Source organism: Bos taurus, chromosome 8 (genome assembly GCF_002263795.3).
Source record: "Bos taurus isolate L1 Dominette 01449 registration number 42190680 breed Hereford chromosome 8, ARS-UCD2.0, whole genome shotgun sequence".
NCBI lineage: Eukaryota > Metazoa > Chordata > Mammalia > Artiodactyla > Bovidae > Bos > Bos taurus.
The window spans coordinates 56,152,285-56,172,671 of record NC_037335.1 but is presented as its reverse complement, the minus strand read 5'-3'; positions in this window follow the sequence as shown (position 1 = coordinate 56,172,671).

The window sequence follows — 20,387 nt, the reverse complement described above, 5'->3', positions numbered from 1 at the left end:
TGAGAGATTGATTTTTCCCACTATTTTTTTCCAGCAATCCAACTGGTATCTTTATTAAATGACCTAGGAGAATACAGTGTGGCCAAGAAGGCTTAGATTTCCTTAGCCCCAAGTCAGATACCCTCAATTTACTGTTCACTCAATTTAAAAAGAGAATTTTACAAGAGGAAACTGTATACAACTAAGTGTACTTTTATTCCAACCTTTTATCTGAATTTTTTTGTTTTGTTTTCAATTCTCTACTAAAGTGCCTACATTAATATATTTTTAAGAACCGTTCATTAAGTTGAAGCATTCATTCAGTACATTCATTTACTATCATTTGGAAAAGCCAAATTCATTTCTATATAGCCACAGCAGTGTATTCTGAACTGAATGATACTTGGCAGTTCTTTACTCAGATACTGACTCAATTCGAAGGCAGAACAAGGATTTCTACCTAATCAGGGAGAGAAAGGTTACTGAGCCTATGTAGCTATCTTAGGTCTCTTATCATCACGTTAACAAACTGAAGATTAAAAACCATTTGATCATATCAATAGGTACAGAAAAAGGTTTTGAAAAAATCCAGTATCCATTCATGGTAGAAACTCTCCAAAAGTGGGACAGAGAGAATATACTTCAACATAACAAAGGCCACAGTGACAAGCTAGCATATTTAATGATGAAAAGCTGAAAGCATTTCCCCTAAGATCAGGAACAAGATAAGGATGCCCATTCTCACATATTTTATTCAACATAGTTTTAGGAGTCCTAGCCACAGCAATCAGACAAGAAAAAAATAAATAAAAGGAACCCAAATTACAAAAGAAGAAGTAGAAGTGTTACTGTTTGCAAATGGCATGATACATAGAGAATCCTAAAAACACCTTCAAAAACTACTAGAGCTCATAAATGAATCTGGTGAACTTGCAGATACAAAATTAATATACAGAAATCTATGGCATTTCTATACACTAAAAATGAACCTCAAGAAAACAAAATTAAAGAAACAATCACATTTACAATTGCATAAAAAAGAAAGGGGCTTCTAGGTAGCGCTAGTGGTAAAGAGCCCGCCTGCCAATTCAAGAGTCATGAGACACATGGGTGTGATCCCTGGGTCATAAAGATCCCCTGGAGTATGATATGACAGCCCACTCCAATATTCTTTCCTGGAAAATTCCATGGACAGAGGAGCCTGGGAGGCTATAGTTCATGGGACCACAAAGAGTTGGACACAACTGAGTGATGGAGTACACACACACAAAGAATAAAATATCTAAGAATAAACTTGCCTACATAGGTAAAAGACCTGCATCCAGGGAACTATAAGACACTGAGGATATTAAAGATGACAAATAGCTGAAAAGATATACCATTATGGGCATGGATTGGAAGACTTAATATTGTTAAAATGGACATCCTACCCAAGGAAATCTACAGATTCAATGCAATCTCTATTGAAATATCAAGGGCATTTTCCACAGACCTAGAACAAATAATTTTTATAATTGTATGAAAACACAAAAGACCCTGAGTAACTAAAACAATCTTGAAAAAGAAGAACAGAATTAGAGGAATCACATGTCTGATTTCAGACTATACTATCAGTTCAGTTCAGTCACTCAGTCACGTCTGACTTTGTAACCCCATGGACTGCAATGCGCCAGGTTTCCCTGTCCATCACGAACTCCTGGAACTTAGTCAAACTCATGTCCATTGAGTTGATGATGCCATCCAACAATCTCACCCTCTGCCATCCCCTTCTCCTTCTACCTTCAATCTTTTCCAGCATCAGGGTCTTTTCAAATGAGTCAGTTGTTCACATCAAGTAGCCAAAGTATTGGGAGTTTCAGCTTCAGCATCAGTCCTTCCAATGAATATTTAGGACTGATTTCCTTTAGGATGGACTGGTTGGATCTCCATGCTGTCCAAGGGACTGTCAAGAGTCTTTTCCAACACCACAGTTCAAAAGCATCAATTCTTTGGTGCTCAGCTTTCTTTATAGTCCAACTCTCATATCCGTACATGACTACTGGAAAAACCATAGGTTTGACTAGATGGACCTTTTTTGGCAAAGTAATGTCTCTGCTTTTTAATATGCTGTCTTGGTTGGTCATACTTTTCTTCCAAGGAGCAAGCATCTTTTAATTTCATGGCTGTAATCGCCATCTGCAGTGATTTTGAAGCCCAAGAAAATAAAATCTGTCACTGTTTCCATTGTTTCCCCATCTACTTGCCATGAAGTGATGGGACCAGATTGCCACCATCTTAGTTCTCTGAACACTGAGTTTTAGTAATCAAAACAGTATTGTACTGGCACAAAAACAGACACGTAGATCAACATAACAGGATAGAGAGCCCAGAAATAAACCTATGTACTTATGGTCAATTAATCTATGACAAAGGAGGCAAGAATATGCAATGGAGAAAAGTCTGGGCTTCCTTAGGGATAGTTTGTTTCCTTAAGTGGACCATACTTTCCTATTTCTTGATATGTGTCTTATGATTTGTTGAAAATTTGGCATTCAAGTATTATTATTATAAGGTGATATCTATGGAAATCAGATTATCTCACTTTCCCAGGGTTTTCTGTGCTTTTGACTCTTGAAGCCTGTATTAGTCTGTTAGGGACCTTTCCAAAATATGTTTGCAATGACTGTATTCCTAATCATATGTAGTCTCTGAAATCTCTATTCCTTTAGCCCACATTTAGCTAATGTTTTGACAGATATTTCCTTGAATTCCTGGACCTAAAGCAAACAAAAACAAATATACACATGCACATCCACATGTACACTCAAAACTACACACCTCTCTCCGTTTTGCTGATTGCTAGATCACTCCTTCAGTAGCTGACTTGCACTGAGTTTATGGCTCAGCCCAGGGTAAAAGCTTAGAGTCTTCACTGATATTTTCTGAGCATGCATCTTATCATAAGTATGCATGTGGCTTTCTTAATTTTTCTGTATGTATACATGGGTACTGTTTGTATGTTCTAATTCACAAAGAATCTCCCCCAGCTTTTGTCCCTGGATCTGATGTGGTCTATTGTATTTCAATCTATAATCTTTTGCCCTAGTCATCTGTGCTTTGTTAGTTCACCTTTCACTTTTTTAGAACAATGACTTCTGCTTTTCCAGACTGTGTTCCACGTTAGGCAAAACAGATATAAGCATCTTTGTCAGTCTTTCAAGTAGCTCTAAGACAGGCTAGATAAGACGCACGTCATAATTTGAGAGTAGGATCTCTCTGCTCCCTCTTGAACCAGGATTGATGGTCCCATACTAGGAACATGGTCTGTTGCTATTTTAGCATTATCGTTGCATTAAGACTCCACTTCTTTAAGACCATCACAACACTGAGAATGGATGGGGCAAGGGCAAGTGTCACAAAGCTTTCCTACCATTTTTGAACCACCTCTCCTTGGATTCAATATGCATCTCGTTGTTGTAAACCTTTGGCCGATTTCTTTTTTAAGATAAACTCAAAGAACCCTCCCCCCACCCACACTCACACACACACATACCCAGAAATAGTATAATCAAACTCTCAGAAGCCAAAAGACAAAGAGAGAATCTTGAAAGGAGAAAGAAATGTATTACAAAGAAGGGATCTCCAATAAGATTAATAGCTAATTTTTTATCTGAAACCATGGGAGCCAGAGGCCAGACATTTAAAGTGCTGAAAGAAAAATTAACAACAACAACAAAAAAACTGTCAACCAAGAATTCTATATTTGGCAAAAATGTTTTCAAAAGTTAGGGGGAAATTAACACATTCTCACATAAACAATTCTCACATAGACTTCCCTGGTGGCTCAGACGGTAAAGCGTCTACCTACAATGTGGGAGACCTGGGTTCAATCCCTGAGTTGGGAAGATGCCTTGGAGAAGGAAATGGCGCCCCACTCCAGTACTCTTGCCTGGAAAATTCCGTGGATGGAGGAGCCTGGTAGGCTACAGTCCACGGTTTGCAAAGAGTCGGACATGACTGAACAACTTCACTTTCACTTTCACATAAACAAGAGCTGAGGGAGTTTGTTACAACCTCCAACAAGTACCCTATAAGAAATGCCAAACTGAATCCTTCAGGTTGAAATTAAAGGACACTAGAGATGGCACCCCACTCCAGTACTCTTGCCTGGAAAATCCCATGGACGGAGGAGTCTGATGGGCTGCTGTCTATGGGGTTGCTAAGAGTCGGACACGACTGAGCAACTTCACTTTCACTTTTCACTTTCCTGCATTGGAGAAGGAAATGGCAACCCACTCCAGTGTTCTTGCCTGGAGAATCCCAGGGATGGGGGAGCCTGGTGGGCTGCCATCTATGGGTTGCACAGAGTCAGACATGACTGAAGTGACTTAGCAGCAGCAGCAGCAGCAGCAGCAGACAGTAACTCAAAGCTGTTTAAAGAAATAGAGATCTCCACTAAAGATAAATACATGGGCAAATATTAAAGCCACTGTCATGTTATTGGCTTGCAATGCCACTTTTTATTTCTTACATGATTTAAAAAACAAATGCATAAAGTAAGTATAAATCAGTGTTATTGGGCTCACAAAGTATAAAGGTGTAATTTGTAACAACAATAAAGAGGAGGAATGGAACTGTATAGGAACAGAGTTTCTGTATGCTATTGAAGTTAAGTTAGTTTCAATTCAAATTATATTGTTTTAACTTTTGAATGGTAAATAATGACAGAATTAAGGTCTTCCTCATTAGTAAATTTTGAGAAGTGAATTAAGCTCTCCAATAAAAAGATAAACATTGATAAACAAAGTTAAAAAAATCATGATGCAGTTATACACTGTCTACAAAAAACTCACTTGACCCAAAAACACAAGTTGGTTGATAGTTAAGGCATGGGATAAAATATCCCATGTAATTACAGCCAAAAAAGAAAAAAAAAAAAAAAGCAATATCTGGGATATTTATGCTAATATCACACAAAATAAACTTTAAATCAAAACTGTCACAAGAGGCAAAGGGCACTATATAGTGACAAGTTCATTCCATCAAAAAGATATAACAACTATAAAAAATGTACCAAACATCCCCCAAATATATAAAGCAAACATTGACAGAATTGAAGGAAAAAATAGATAGTTCTAAAATAATAGTTGGAGATCAATACCTTGCTTTCAGTAATGTATAACACATCTAGACAGAAGATCAATAGAGAGCTGGGGGACTAAATAACACAATTAACCACCTAAACCTAGCAGAGATGTATAGATCACTCAATAAAAGAAGAATACACACTTTTTTCAGGTACACATGAAACATTCTTCAGTATAGACCATACGTTAGGCCACAATACAGGTACCAAAACATCTTAAGAAACTGAAATCATACGAAGAATCTTTAGCCACAGTGAAATGAAGGTAATAATAGAAATGAATAACAAAATCATTGGTAGCCATTTCTCATCATGCTTGCTACACAGGATCTAAAGCAATGAAGGGAAAAATAACAACATTTAGAAAAGTGGGAAAGAGGATATATCATTGGCACAGAGTTTGTGCTTTTCCCATGGTAGGGATTGAAGCCTGCACACAAAAACTAGAGAGTAGCCCCCACTCACTGCAACTTTGTTGTGCAAATTCAATCCCTGGTCTGAGAAGATCACATATGCCACAGAGCAACTAAGCCCATGTACTACAAATACCGAGCCCACAGGCCACAGCTACTTAAGCCTGCATGCCCTAGAGTTCATGCTCTGCAACAGAAGAAGCCACTGCAATGAGAAGCCTGCACACGAAAACTAGAGCATAGCCCCCACTCACTGCAACTACAGAAAGCCCACTAACAGCAATAAAGACCCAGCACAGCCAAAACTAAAATTAATTTCAAATATAAAAATAAATTATATGAATACACACATATACATATGCACACACATACCTACTATACATTTCACTTTTCCAAAATCAATTCAGGGATACGCACATTTATTGTATATTAGAGGTAAGGCCGGAAATGAGTGTAACACTCTCACAGGTCTAGAGGCTAGAAGTCTGATAAGTTGTCAACAGGGTTGATTTCTTCCGAGATGTCTCTTCTTGGTTTGGAGTTGCCATATTTTCCTTTTGTCTGTGTACCGTCTTCTCTCTGGTCCTAATAGTTTCAGAAATTAATCAGGACAGGATGAAGTTGGATATTTTTAGTGAAATTCCCACACAAGGGAGGAAATTAGGTCCAGAAACTTCAGCCATGTTTCCATGAAGAAGGCCAACAAAAGAACAAGAAACATTGTCATCCTTTTGATTCAGTGATCTTTCCTACAGCACTACAAGAATCAATTTTAAGAAGCTTAGTGTTTTCCAAATATTTACCAAAGGACTCTGCAGGGTCCTCTAATTATATATAAGAGATTTAGTTTCACATTCCAGTCCACTTAAGACCAGGAGTTCCAATTGTTCTTTTGAGGAAATCAAGTGAAAATCACAGCTGGTAATTTAGGATAGTTTCTCTGGGGCCCAGGCAAAACCAAATACATACAGTAGTAATTGTTGTTAATTGCACCTTTGAAGATGAATAATCAGGTATCAAAAAGGTGTATAAATTGGGAGAAATTATGATAAAAAAGAAACACGGATCACAAATATTTAATTAATGTTCAATTATTTATGATTTTACCTTTGGTTAAGCTAATTTCGGTTCTTCTATACAATTTCCAGTTCATTTCCAGAAAGAGACCAGAATAATCAGCTTTCTATACAAGATTCATTGTGTCCCTCTAATTAAAAGCCTACAGTGACGTCTATATTCACTCTACCAATCTTGCCACAAGCAAAAAATAGCCATTATATTTTGTCTTGAATTAGATACCCAACCATATTTCACTTAGCTCATACTAATGGAAGGGGGCAATAGAGGATGAGATGGTTGGATGGCATCCCCGACTCGATGGACATGAGTTTCAGCAAACTCTGGAAGATAGTGAAGAATAGGGAAGACTGCTGTGCTGCAGTTGATGGGGTCACAAAGAGTTGAATGTGACTTAGTGACAGAACAACAACATCCTATGGGAAGCACTGTGAAGGCAGATTCTACAGTCTTGTCTTTTATCCTCTACAGAATCAAACCAAGAGACTCATACATAGTTCAGTTCAGTTTAGTCGCTCAGTTGTGTCCGACTCTTCGTGACTCCATGAATCGCAGAACGCCAGGCCTCCCTGTCCATCACCAACTCCCAGAGTTCACCCAGACTCACGTCCATCGAGTCATCCAGCCATCTCATCCTCTATTGTCCGCTTCTCCTCCTGCCCCCAATCCCTCCCAGCATCACAGTCTTTTCCAATGAGTCAACTCTTCGCATGAGGTGGCCAAAGTACTGGAGTTTCAGCTTCAGCATCATTCCCTCCAAAGAAATCCCAGGGCTGAACTCCTTCAGAATGGACTGGTTGGATCTCCTTGCAGTCCAAGGGACTCTCAAGAGTCTTCTCCAACACCACAGTTCAAAAGTATCGATTCTTCGGCACTCAGCCTTCTTCACAGTCCAACTCTCACATCCATACATGACCACTGCAAAAACCATAGCCTTGACTAGACGGACCTTTGTTGGCAAAGTAATGTCTCTGCTTTTGAATATGCTATCTAGGTGGTCATAACTTTCCTTCCAAGGAGTAAGCGTCTTTTAATTTCATGGCTGTAGTCACCATCTGCAGTGATTTTGGAGCCCCCCAAAATAAAGTCTGACACTGTTTCCACCGTTTCCCCATCTATTTCCCATGAAGTGATGGGACCGGATGCCATGATCTTCGTTTTCTGAATGTTGAGCTTTAAGCCAACTTTTTAACTCTCCTCTTTCACTTTCATCAAGAGGCTTTTGAGTTCCTCTTCACTTTCTGCCATAAGGGTGGTGTCATCTGCATATCTGAGGTTATTGATATTTCTCCCAGCAATCTTGATTCCAGCTTGTGTTTCTTTCAGTCCAGCGTTTCTCATGATGTACTCTGCATACAAGTTAAATAAGCAGAGTGATAATATACAGCCTTGACGTACTCCTTTTCCTATTTGGAACCTGTTTGGAGTCTGTTGTTCCATGTCCAGTTCTAACTGTTGCTCCCTGACCTGCACACAGGTTTCTCAAGAGGCAGATCAGGTGGTCTGGTGTTCCCATCTCTTTCAGAATTTTTGACAGTTTATTGTGATCCACACAGACAAAGGCTTTGGCATAGTCAATAAAGCAGAAATAGATGTTTTTCTGGAACTCTCTTGCTTTTTCCACGATCCAGTGGATGTTGGCAATTTGATCTCTGGTTCCTCCGCCTTTTCTAAAACCAGCTTGAACATCAGGTAGTTCATGGTTCACATATTGCTGAAGCCTGGCCTGGAGAATTTTGAGCATTACTTTGCTAGCATGTGAGATGAGTGCAATTGTGCGGTAGTTGGAGCATTCTTTGGCATTGCCTTTCTTTGGGATTGGAATGAAAACTGACCTTTTCCAGTCCTCTGGCCACTGCTGAGTTTTCCAAATTTGCTGGCGTATTGAGTGCAGCACTTTCACAGCATCATCTTTCAGGATTTGAAAGAGCTCAACTGGAATTCCATCACCTCTGCTAGCTTTGTTCGTAGTGATGCTTTCTAAGGCCCACTTGACTTCACATTCCAGGATGTCTGGCTCTAGGTCAGTAATCACATCATCATGAATATCTGGGTCATGAAGATCTTTTTTGTACAGTTCTTCTGTGTATTCTTGCCATCTCTTCTTAATATCTTCTGCTTCTGTTAGGTCCATACTATTTCTGTCCTTTATCGAGCTCATCTTTGCATGAAATGTCCCCTTGGTATCTCTAATTTTCTTGAAGAGATCTCTAGTCTTTCCCATTCTGTTGTTTTCCTCTATTTTTTGCATTGATCACTGAGGAAGGCTTTCTTATCTCTTCTTGCTATTCTTTGGAACTCTGCATTCAGATGCTTGTATTTTCCTTTTCTCCTTTGCTTTTCTCTTCTCTTCTTTTCACAGCTATTTGTAAGGCCTCCCCAGACAGCCATTTTGCTTTTATGCATTTCTTTTTCATGGGGATGGTCTTGATCCCTGTCTCCTGTACAATGTCATGAACCTCAGTCCATAGTTCATCAGGCACTCTATCTATCAGATCTAGGCCCTTAAATCTATTTCTCACTTCCACTGTATAATCATAAGGGATTGGATTTTGTTCATACCTGAATGGTCTAGTGGTTTTCCCTACTTTCTTTAATTTCAGTCTGAATTTGGCAATAAGGAGTTCATGGTCTGAGCCACAGTCAGCTCCTGGTTTTGTTTTTGCTGACTGTATAGAGCTTCTCCATCTTTGGCTGCAAAGAATATAATCCATCTGATTTCAGTGTTGACCATCTGGTGATGTCCATGTGTAGAGTCTTCTCTTGTGTTGTTGGAAAAGGGTGTTTGCTATGACCAGTGCATTTTCTTGGCAAAACTCTATTTGTCTTTGCCCTGCTTCATTCCGTATTTCAAGGCCAAATTTGCCTGTTACTCCAGGTGTTTCTTGACATCCTACTTTTGCATTCCGGTCCCCTATAATGAAAAGGACATCTTTTTTGGGTATTAGTTCTAAAAGGTCTTGTAGGTCTTCATAGAACCGTTCAACTTCAGCTTCTTCAGCATTACTGGTTGGGGCATAGACTTGGATTACTGTGATATTGAACAGGTTGCCTTGGAAATGAACAGAGATCATTCTGTCGTTTTTGAGATTGCATCCAAGTACTGCCTTTCGGACTCTTCTGTTGACCATGATGGCTACTCCATTTCTTCTGAGGGATTCCTGCCCGCAGTAGTAGATATAATGGTCACCTGAGTTAAATTTACCCATTCCAGTCCATTTCAGTTCGCTGATTCCTAGAATGTTGACATTCACTCTTGTCATCTCTTGTTTGACCACTTCCAATTTGCCTTGATTCATGGACCTGACATTCCAGGTTCCTATGCAATATTGCTCTTTACAGCATTGGACCTTGCTTCTTTCACCAGTCACATCCACCACTGGGTATTGTTTTTGCTTTAGCTCCATCCCTTCATTCTTTCTGGAGTTATTTCTCCACTGATCTCCAGTAGCATATTGGGCACCTGCTAATCTGGGGAGTTCCTCTTTCAGTATCCTATCATTTTGTCTTTTCATACTCTTCATGGGGTTCTCAAGGCAAGAATAGTGAAGTGGTTTGCCATTCCCTTCTCCAGTGGACCACATTCTGTCAGATCCCTCCACCATGACCTGCCCGTCTTGGGTTACCCCATGGACAGGGCTTAGTTTCATTGAGTTAGACACATAGTTAGAGCTGGAAAATATTTTTTCGGTGTTCCTATTTTTAACCTTTACCACCAAGACTTATTCTACAGTCTCCAAAGAAGAAGACCTTCTTGCCTTGCATTTTCATATTTTCTAGGAATGTGATGGGAAGAACTGAGAAGTAGCCATAGTCTGCTAGTGGCTGGAGCAGCCAGCAGAAATAAATCATCTGTGGAGATATTGTTGCTTTCAAAAGATACAAAAAGAGGAAGTCCTAGAGTCTGAAACATTTTTGCATAATTAAATTCGATAAAGAGATCTCTCTGATGGTCCAGTGGCTAAGATTCCCTCCCAATGCACGGAGCCCAGGTTTGATACCTGGTCAGGGAACTAGATCCCACACACCGTAACTAAGAGTTTGCATGTCACAACTAAAGATACTGCATACCACAACAAAAATAAATTTTAAAAATAAATAAAATAAAATTCCATAAGAACCTAGAAACCCAGATGTAGAACAGTGACATATTAAATAAGCTGCTATATTCATGCAATGAAAACATGTACAGACATTAAGAAGAATGAGATATTCTTTTTTATGAGATATTATTTTCTCTTGTCACTGAACTCATAAGTGCTTCAAAAACACTGTTCAATAATTGTTTTTATTTAACATTATATTAGGCACCTTCATCTTGTCTGGCATTTATTGCCTATGTTACTAAAGTTTTATTATTTATCTCTTTCTCTTATATAATTACTTCTTATTGTGGAAATATTCATATATCCCTATTATTATTTATTTTAAATTAGAAATGAATATTGATTTTTACAAGTATCTTTGGGGGATGTTTCAAATGATTGCATAGTTTTGTTCCTTTTTGACTTTGTTATATGGTAAATTATACTGTTATTTTATATTATGCTATTTATTATATCTTGTAATATGTTAACTATATCACATTTATTATATTATATTATAATTAAAGTAGCATTTTGGTTCAAAAATAGAAGAAACATCCAGTGGAACAGGATGCACCTTAAATTAAAATTAGATTCAAGAGCATAAAGGAATTGAGATGATAATAAAATTGACATTTTTTGATCAGTAGCAAAAATCATTCAACAAAAGTGGGAAAATATGGCTAATCATTAAGAAATTCTAGATATACCAACTAGTTTTTAAAAAATGACACTGTAAAAGCATCAGTAGAAACCTGGGAGACTTGAAATAGATTATTCATGAAGAATACCTTTCTAAGCTACAAAGGAAAAAGGATACATTTAAATTATATAAGAACTGATTTTTCTTCATGGCAAAATGTACTATAAGAGTCAGAAAAGAAACAAAAGAAATTGGGGAATATTTTACAAATAGATTTGCTTTCTTTACATCTTCTGAGAGAAGCACATGTTTCTTTTTCTTCTAACTTATAATATGAGTGTTAATCTATAATCTAAGTGTATGATTTCTTTCCTTTAACCTATAATGTGAGCACTAAACTATATTGTAAGTGCATGGTTCTTTTCCTTTCATCTATAACATGAGTGTCAATACAGAGCTCTGTTTCCAAGTAGTCTTTGGATGGTTTCTGTCCTGGTCCCATCAATGACCAACCACACAAACCTGCAAATGTTACCTTACTTTCCTGGGTATTAAAAGTATTACCTAAGTAATGGAAGCAAAATCAAACCTTCTCCCAGGAATAATAGAAGTTTTAAAGGAGCAAATATATAAACCACTTAGGACAATGCCGAGTACAAGAAGGATCAATATAGGTACTTACCAATTTTTTTAAAAGACAAATGAGAGAAATAAAATGTGGGTGATTTAAATTTCTATATTCCTGACATTAAACTACTTTTTCATTCATTGAATGACCTAACTTGGTCATGCTTTTTCTCATTCTAGTGAACTGAGCTAGCTGATATAATAGTTTAAAAATTTGCTTTTATATTCACAAGTAAATTTGACCTATAAATTTCATTTTCCTTACTGTGCTATCCTATTTTCAGTAGCAAGATTATATAGACTTTGTAAGATGAATAAAGGAGCATTTTTCTTTTGCAACTCTTTAGAAGTTTTTTTCTTAATATTGATGTTATCTGTTTATAGAAATTTGATAGAATTCACTTCCCAAATGATCTGATATTTTCTTGGTAAAAGATTCTAAACTATTGACTTAATTCCTTTATTGGTTAAAGAACTCCAGTTATATACTTCCTCTTGTGTCAGTTTTGGTAAACTTTAGGAACTAGGAAATTGTCCATTTTACATAAATGTTCAAATTTACTGGCATTTCATATATTCTCTGTTTGACTTCTCTGCTAGAACATTTTCCAGATTCTTTCTGTAGCTTATTTGTTTGTTTTTCATAATCTGATTGTTTTTAAATCTTTTCAAAGAATATCATTTCGACCTACTAAATCCTCTCAGTTTTATACTTTTTTCTGTTTTATTAAGTTCTTCTCATACCTCTATTTTTTTCCTACATTCTCAGGGTTTATTATTTTACTCTTCTGATGTCAGTTAAAACACTTGGTCATTAATTAAAACAAATCTTTTTGGTTTTATAAATACTTAAACATTTCTGAAGATTTCAGCTTAGTGTAAGTATCTAAGGGTCAGCTCCTCCACATTGTTGCTGGTCTAAGGTGGAGCTCTTCCTTAGCAATGAATATACGAACTTCCTCCCCGCTAGACTTTCTGTGTTTTGCTACTTCTCACTTTTCTTTGGAGAAAAGCCCTTAAATATTATAAAGTTGTTGTTGTTTAGTTGCTCAGTCATGTCTGACTCTTTTGTGACCCCATGCACTGTAGCCTTCCAGGTTCCTCTGTCCATGGGATTTTCCAGGTAAAAATACTGGAGTGGGTGGCCATTTCCTTCTCCAGGGGATCTTCCAGATCCAGGGGTCAAACCTGTGTCTCAAGCATTGACAGGAGGATTCTTTACCACTGAGCCACCAGGGAAGCCCTGACTGTCGAGTTAGTAAGTCTTTAAAACAATATGTATTTTTAAAGATCAGTCTACTTATACAACAAGGCAGAATATCTGATCTGTCATATTTTAAAAAACAGCATAATTTCACTCTTCTCCATAATTAATCTGTTTTAAACAATCTTTGAGTTTTTACCTTTATCAGTGACATGTATTTTTAATTTTTTAAAAAAGATTCTACCCAGTCTTATAAAATATCCTTAAGTTCTAGTTTTATGTATATATTTCTCCCTTGCACTTGATAATTTCAACATCCAACGGATGGCCTTGGGAATCTAACTCTAGTATTGACTGCTTTTGCTGATTCTCTCACATTGTAGCTGATTTCCTCATTATTGTGTAAGTTTAGCTTATGAGCTCATGTTTAGGTAAACTTTATCTGTGGGACCCTTTAAGCCAGGGCTGAAGTTCTACCTCTCCAGAAAGGATTTAGTTTTGTGTTTGGAATGCTATCCCTTTGGAAGCACTTTAATTTGGGGGCTTCTATTTGCAGAACCACAAACAAGTTTACAACCCAAACACTGTGAACACAGGTCTGGGGTTCAAAATTTTCAGGATTTCCTACTTGTTTCCTGCCTGGAGTAGAGGCCAAGATAATTTGGTCTTAGTTTCCCTTTCCTCATAGATACTTTTCCTCCTGGCACACCCTTTCATTACAGGTGAAGCGAGGGACGGGTTTAGTTCTAACTTCCCATCTAGTAGGGATGGAGTCCTATCTCCTACCTCCCATGTGGTCACAACCATTAAAACCAAGTCTCTAAGTCAGTAAACTATGGCTTGTGTCTCAAATCCAGAGAGCTGCCTATTTTTTACAGCTTATAAGCTATGAAAAATTTTCACATTTTTAAGTGATAACATTTTAATGGTTATATAAGTACCTAATATATATGTATGTGGGCTCCTCTAGTGGCTCAGATGATAAAGAATCCACCTACAAGCAGAAGATCCAGGTCCAATCCCTGGAAAAGGAAATGGCATGGCAACCCACTCCAGTATTCTTGCCTGGAGAATTCCGTGGACAGAGGAGCCTGGTGGGCTATACTTCATGGGGTCGCAAAGAGTTGGACACAACTAAGTGACTAACATACATATATACATAAGTACCTAAATAATGGGCTTCCTGGGTAGCTCAGCTGGTAAAGAATCTGCCTGCAATGCAGGAGACCCCAGTTTGAGTCCTGGGTTGGAAAGTTCTCCTGAAGAAAGGATTGGCTACCCACTACAGTATTCTTGGGCTTCCCTGGTGGCTAACACGGTAAAAGAATCTGCCTGCAATGCCAGGAAACCTGGGTTTGATCCCTGGGTTGGGAAGATCCCATGGCAACCCACTCCAGTATTCTTGCCTGGAGAATCCCCATGGACAGAGGAGCCTGGTGGGCTACAGTCCATGTGGTTGCAAAGAGTCAGACATGGCTGAGCAACTAAGCACAGCACAGCACCTAAATGATATCCCCAATTTTGCCTCTTTGGTCCACAAAGCCTTGAATATTTGCTATTTGGCTCCATAAAATGAGGTTTTCCAGCTTGTGTTCTAGGCTATCAAAATCTTAAATCCACTCTTAATGTAACTTTAACTCTCACAGCTATGCACCACCCTTCATTCATGGGTCATGGAAATTTCTATTACACACCTCCAAAATCAGCCATGCACTTGAAAATAAGTTTTTTACATTTAACTTAGCATACCTAACTGTTTTCTTTTAGGAGAGTTTTTCAAATACTCTTGCCCCCCATATGTTTCATAGCCTCACTTATAATGGCAAAAATTAAAACAACATTCAACAAAGGGGAATTGTTCATAACAATTACAGAAACACATGTGGTAGAAAACTATAAAGTTATTGAAACAGTGAGACATAACTATTTTTATTCTTAGAGAACTATGTTTATTTTAGTCCCTTTTGTTTAAATAAGTATATTTCTGTATTTATATACACATAATTTGTATGACATTTATATAAACATATGAAACATACATACATTTATATACATATATTAAAACATGATTTATATTTATATACATACACAGGAATATAATCATATATATATACACACACATTGAACTGAAAACTGGTATTATACATATATGTATATAAATGTGTATATGTACATGTGTAAAAAAAAGTTGAGAAATATGCAAGTATGATTTAGATAATGTTCAAAATTTTTAAAGTAGCTATGTGTAGGTAGTAAGATTATAGCTCATTTGATTTAAAATATTACTTTACATCAGTTGTTATGATGAACAGATTCCTACATAATAAAATTTTGAGTATACATACCTACTTGTATGCATAACATAATGCATGTTATATAATTAAAATGTATAAATATGTTTATAAATGTATATATTATATAATTGTCTTAAAATACATTATATTTTATTGTATAGAATATATTAAACATATCATTATAATAACTGTATATTTATATGTGTCCCATCACTCAGTCGTGTCCAGTTCTTTGCAATCCCATGGACTGTGACCCACCAGGCTCCTCTGTCCATGGAATTCTCCAGGCAAGAATACTGGAGTGGGTAGCCATTCTCCAAGGGATCTTCCTGACTCACGGATCGAACCCACATCTCTTGCATCTCCTTCACCTGCATTCTTTACCACTGCACCATCTGGGAAGCCTGAATATTTATATATTTGATATAATTATTTTATATTCAATGTTATATTATATATCACATTAATATCATGAATATATTATATTAATAATATATTATATACTTGTGTGTTATACATAAATATTTAATATAACATAATTGTTATACATCAATGTAAATATTAATATATTACATTTATATAGCAATATGTTTATAATATTGGCATATTTGTATAATATTTAATAAATATATAGCTAATTGCTCTCTAAAGCCATCTGCTACATAAAGTAGAATGAGATCAGGAATACAACCAAAGCAAATTCTAAAACTTTCAGATTACTTATATTCATTTATATCTCATTTTCCTAGAATCCACATCTGGCTATTAAAGAGCACACATAGAAAAATCACCAAAAAAGTGCCCAGGTGGACATAGAATCATTTATTTATTGGAACCTCAAAGGAAATACCCCTATCAAACAGCCAAAAGCAAAGCTTGAGTCACCCAGTAAAAGTCAATTCAAAAACAAGCTTTTACACTTAATCTTGAAAAAGGTACATTCCCAAGATACCCCCTACATCAACCACCAATGCTCACTTGGCAGTAAAAACAAATCAAAACAAAACAATATCATTCACATAACAACAAGAAATTTAAAACAATACTTGTTTTACTAAAAAAAAAAGGTAGCTACTTAATATATTTTCTGCTTGAAAGAAAGGCATGGGAAATGGGTACAAGACCTAATAGGAAAGAAAAAGGAAAATAAAATTTTCCAGTTTTTCAACCAAGCCATCTTCAGCATCCATTTCATCCCAAGACAACCAAGCCAGTGTGGAGGCTTTTTCCTCCTTTCCTTTTCTTTCCATAAAACTGATTATGACAAGCATGGATTAGTCCATTGGATTAAGGAGTGTTGTTGACTTCATGTCTGAAGGGGCTGGGGGTAAAGTACTGAAGTTGTGGAAGCTTAAATGTAAATGTCTTCATGAATGTCCATATGGCAGAGAGGAAGTTGACCCATCATAGATGAGCCAAAGAAGAATGAAAAGTGAAAGTGTTAGTCCCTCAGTCATGTCCAACTCTTTGTGACCCCATGGACTGTAGTCCACAGGCTCCTCTGTCCATGGAATTCTCCAGGCAAGAATACTGGAGTGGGTTGTCATTTCCTTCTCCAAGGTATCTTCCCAACCCAGGGACTGAACCTGGGTCTCCCACATTGCAGGCAGACTTTTTACCAACTGAGCCACCAGGGAAGAATGAGTACTGGGATGGGTAGTTGTTCCCTTCTCCAGGGGATCTTTCCAACCCAGGGATTGAACCCTGGTCTCTCGCATTACAGGCGGATTCTTTATGGACTGAGCCACCAGGGAAGCTCCAAAGAAGAATAGTTGGATTTTATTTATATGTGTCCTTACTTTCCTTTCAATTCAGTCGCTCAGTCATGTCCAACTGTTTGCAACCCCATGAACCACAGCACGCCAGGCCTCCCTGTCCTTCACCAACTCCCGAAGTCTACACAAACCCATGTCCATTGAGTCAGTGATGCCATCCAACCATCTTATCCTCTGTCATCCCCTTCTCCTCCTGCCCTCAATCTTTCCCAGCATCAGAGTCTTTTCACATGAGTCAGCTCTTCCCATCAGGTGGTCAAAGTATTGGAGTTTCAGCTTCAACATCAGTCCTTCCAATGAACACCCAGGACTGATCTCCTTTAGGATGGACTGGTTGGATCTCCTTGCAGTCCAAGGGACTCTCAAGAGTCTTCTCCAACACCACAGTTCAAAAGCATCAATTCTTAGGTGCTCAGCTTTCTTCACAGTCCAACTCTCACATCCATACATGACCCCTGGAAAAACCATAACCTTGACTAGACAGAACTTTGTTCACAAAGTAATGTCTCTGTTTTTTAACATGCTGTGTAGGTTGGCCATAACTTTCCTTCCAAGGAGTAAGCATCTTTTAGTTTCATGGCTGCAATCACCATCTGCAGTGATTTTGGAGCCCAAAAAAATAAAGTCAGCCACTGTTTCCACTGTTTCCCCATCTATTTGCCATGAAGTGATGGGACCAGAGGCCATGATCTTCGTTTTCTGAATGTTGAGCTTTAAGCCAACTTTTTCACTCTCCTCTTTCACTTTCATCTTTGGACCATGCTGAATGACTATCACCTACAGGTTCAGCCTACTTTTTGCTGAGGACCAACACACTGGGAGAGCTGAGAGAAAGCTGCATAGTAGAGGTGTCTTTCTCTTGACCAGTTCACCTTACTTCCCCAAACACAAAGACTTTGTCTAATTCTTTCTCATTTTTATTGTAGTAAAATGAACATAAAATGTAGCATATTGATCATTTTACAGTTCATTGTATAATTTGGTGGAAGTTAGTACTTTCACAATGTTGTGAAACTGTCACCACTATTTAGTTGCGAAACATTTCCATCCCCCTACAAGGAAATCTGCACCCATTTCAAGCAGCCATTCCCTATTTCCCTCTCTTCCAAATATCTGGAAACCACTCATGTATTTTCTGTTTCTATGTGTTAGGTAGTTAGAAAAGGAAAAAGGAGTCCAAAAAGGAGTGGCTAAAAGAGATAGAAGGGAGAAGCCCAAGAAAATGGAACAACGGAAGGTCCAAGGACCAGAGTGAGGACCTTGGGTGAAACAAACAGCCCTCCTGGCTGGCACAATTTACATAGGGCAGACTCAGAGGGGAGGAGAAAAAAACATATGAAACAGGACCCAAATTGAGCCCCACTCTTCTTTTGGGTCGGCCCACCCTCATGCCTCAAGGATACATTTTCCTTTGCTTGCCAAATAAAATTGAGCTGTAACCAAGCTGTAACACTGGCCCACCGTTTCAAATTTTTGCTGAGACGGAATGGAGGAAATTACACACTCCCCCAACGTATCTGGTGCCATTTCTCAGATTTAACTGGTTGAAACAATCTTGGCTTGGCCCCCATGAGGTAGAGGCCAAGGACAGCAGAAGCCCAACTCAGCGGAAGCTCACTAAGTGGAAGCTGAATGTGAAGGACACCTAGTGCAGTGGAAGTGACAAGAAGCCCAGCGTGCTGGAAACTGGGACAGCAAAAACAAACTTGGCAGAAAGCTCACACGGCTCAGTCTCAGATTCCAGAAGACCTCCAGCTAAGGTAGGAGGTCCTCATCCCTATGGCTGGAAGGACATATGGCAAACAAAATCTTAATTCCTTTATGATCTCTCATTTCTTGTTTCCTTGAACTCCCTGCAAACAGGCGAGTAGCAGTGGGTGCAACTGAGGGACTCTGGCAGTGTATCCTGAAGGTTCTACTATCTGCTGTGCCCAAGCGGGAGAGCATTCTTCTGTCTTCATTCTTTGTGCCAAGGATCGGGGCAATGAAAACTGTGAGCACAGGTCAGGTATTCAGCAGAATTTCCAGCAGGCTATGAAGGGGATTCCTTGGCACATTTTTCCCACTGCTTTTTCCTCCCATCCTTCAGTTCCTCTCTCCATCTATACCACTGCTTACAAAGCATTGGGCAGGTCATCATGTTTCCACTTCTGAAAGTTGTGTTTGAAACTGTTTACCTAAGATTGGGACTCAAACTCACATGGCAGAGACTCTGTGCTATGCTTAGTCACTCAGTTGTATCCAAATGGAACATGAGCCTGGCCAAAACCCATAGTGCCTAGTTTCAGGAACTAATGAAGCTTGAGCTCTTGATATCTCTGCAACAAAATTCAGTGAGAGACACAGCGATAGGTAAGAGGTAGATTTGTTCAGATTCAGAAAGAAGCACAGTCCAGAGTGTGTGCCATCGCAGAGGGGACATGTGGTTGCCATGAAATGTGGTGTGGTTAGTTTTCCTGAGCTGGGTGATTTCATGTGCTAATGAGTTCAAGAATCATTCCAACAATTGGGGAACCACCCATTCCTTGGTCTTCTGATTCAGTTCAGTTCAGTCGCACAGTCTATTATATAGCAAAGGGACTCAGCTATACATATACATATATCCTCTCTTTTGTGGTTTTCCTTCCCATTTGGGTCATCAAAAAGTGGTCCAGTTCCCTGTGCTATACAGTATGTTCTCACTAGTTATCTATTTTATCAGTTCAGTTCAGCTCAGTCGTTCAGTCATGTCTGACTCTTTGTGACCCCATGGACTGTAGCACAGCAGGCCTCCTTGTCTATCATCAACTCCTGGACTTTACTCAAACTCATGTCCATTGAGCCAGTGATGCCATCCAACCATCTCATCCTCTGTTATACCCTTCTCCTCCTGCCTTCATCTTTCCCAGCATCAGGGTCTTTTCAAATGAGTCAGTTCTTCACATCAGGTAGCCAAAATATTGGAGTTTCCGCTTCAGTCATCAGTCCTTCCAATGAATATTCAGGACTGATTTCCTTTAGGATGGACTGGTTGGATCTCCTTGCAGTCCAAGGGACTCTCAAGAGTCTTCTCCAACATCACAGCTCAAAAGCATCGATTCTTCAGTGATCAGCTTTCTTTATAGTCCAACTCTCACATCCATACATGACTACTGGAAAACCATAGCTTTGACTAGAGGGACCTTT